The following is a 2295-nucleotide window of genomic DNA, read 5'->3' on the forward strand; positions in this document are numbered from 1 at the left end:
ATATAGAATAAATAATGTATAAATAATGCATGCAGGAATGTAGCCAAATGAAACTTACTCTTATAGTTTTTTTTTTGTTACTTCTTATTACTAAAGGATCAATTTATAATTTACCACATTTTAAAAAGACTAATTCATAAATTATTTATTTTCTATTAAAATATTTGTCAAGTTATTTGTAATATTGTATCATTAACAATATATTTACCTGTTTTCGACATTATAAATATTAACATTACTAACATTTATTATTATTAACATTTAGTATTATTAACATTACCGAATACGTAAAGCTTCGCGATATTCTATCATTCTAGTGTTAACAAGAGTCAACGTGATTCCTTGAATTTCGATAAAATCGATCACCTGATATTTCATTGATAACCTGCTATCAATCATATAAGATCGGGTGTTAGGAAAACGAATTACGTTAAATCAAGTATAAAGCTTGCAAAGTGATTCGGAGCGAAGGACAAAATCAACTCGTGAATATTTACCATCATTAAGCTGAAAGACATTTTGAAATGTAAAGGATTAAACAAAAGATAAAAGCAAAATTCAAGCAAAAAAAGCGATTAATAAAATCATTAATAAACAACGATCGAATGCTAATCATTATAAGTAATTAAAACAACTGTACAATTAGTCTAACGAAAAACGACAATTCTGATTATAATAATGATTGTTAATCAGATGCTGATATTAAAGCAAATAATTTCGATTTATCATTATTCAAGGAGACAATGTCTAAACATTCATTAAAGCTACTTAACAAAGAAGAAAGTAAGTACAATCAATTATTGCATAAGTTGATCTTTATTCAATGAAACAAAAACAAAATAGACCATGATCGCCCTTAGATGTGACACCGAACATAGCTATGTTTAAATTACCTTCTTACGAAACTTCACATTTAAAAGATCAAACAACGCCGAACGAAACGAACAAAGATTAGCAAGGAACGAATAAAAATGGAAATATCACAACTACAATCAAAAACAATGAATTTAAATGACATGATGAAGATGTTGTATTTAAAGATAATATTTCAATCTTGAAGATATGGAAAAAATAACTGAGATTTCTTAATGAAACGTTATTACAAATTGTCGACTAAAAGATAATACAATATTTAATATATCTCAATTATCAATGAATATTTTTAACTCTTTTTTATCGAAATACTCATTTCTATGAAATCATCTCAATTTAATCGTAAGATCAACAAAGAAATGTTAAATAAAATGTGAATAAATAATGGATAAAAAATATATATAAATATTAGATCATTTCATTCATTATATGTATATATATTTTTATGTGATATTTGAATGAAATGATTTCGTATAGATGGCAGCGAGTTGCTTTAGAGAGAAAAAATAAATGCTAAATCGTTTACCGATGTCCTATTGAGTTCTGATAATCATATAGAATTTCTAATGAACGGAAAAACAGTATTTACGAAGTCTCTTGAGCTAGAGGGATTTGGAAGTGGGGGAAGGTGGTAGGAGATGGGAGGAGGAAATTCGAATGGAGGCAAACCGTTTTAACGAAGTTCGGAGATATAACTATAATTTTGTCCATTTCGCGTCGCGCAGGGAGCATCGATTTGATTCGAACATACAAAGAGAAAGAGCAAAAGAGAGAGAGAGAGAGAGAGAGAGAGAGAAAGAGAGAGAGAGAGAGAGAGAGAGAGAAAGAGAGAGAGAGAGAGAGAGAGAAAGAGAGAGAGAGAGAGACTGTCTATATATCTCTGTTTACGTGTGTTATGTTTATATGTATGGGTGCATGCGTATCCGAGAGAAAACCATGATAATGCGACCGCGCGAGTATTTCGATGAAACACACGTCGAAATCGGTAATTCGAGATGATCGATACAAGTGATTGCACTGGGATAGGATTAGTGAGACGCGATTTGTTCCCCAAATTATACTGGCAATCACTGACTGTCCAATTTAATCGAGTCGTTATACCTTCCCATTGTTGCTTATTTCATTTAATAATTAAACGATGATAGAACGATACTGGGAACTTTTGTTAGTATGTTTTTTTTTATTCTTTTCTTGTCCCCCCCCCCCCATCAATAGACCTAAATATATTTAATTTTCTTTAATAAATTTTATTTTATTTTAATCCTCATTTATTTTTTTGCATATATATACATGTGTATGTGTGTGTGTGTGTGTGTGTGTGTGTGTGTGTGTGTGTGTGTATTAACTTCAATTAATTCAGGTCAATCTTCCAGATCTTCAGTTTATTCTTTTTTATTTTCTTTGTTTTTTTTTTTTTATTAA

General features: G+C 29.7%; 1 long non-coding RNA gene across 1 annotated transcript; it reads left to right on the forward strand.

The window, feature by feature from the left end:
- The first annotated feature begins 440 nt into the window (after positions 1-440).
- LOC124427213 lies at positions 441-2032 on the forward strand. Its single transcript, XR_006942916.1, has 2 exons — positions 441-783; positions 861-2032. It is a non-coding gene; the product is annotated as an uncharacterized LOC124427213 (long non-coding RNA).
- Positions 2033-2295: the final 263 nt, after the last annotated feature.

The sequence above is a fragment of the Vespa crabro genome, chromosome 10 (assembly GCF_910589235.1).
Source record: "Vespa crabro chromosome 10, iyVesCrab1.2, whole genome shotgun sequence".
NCBI lineage: Eukaryota > Metazoa > Arthropoda > Insecta > Hymenoptera > Vespidae > Vespa > Vespa crabro.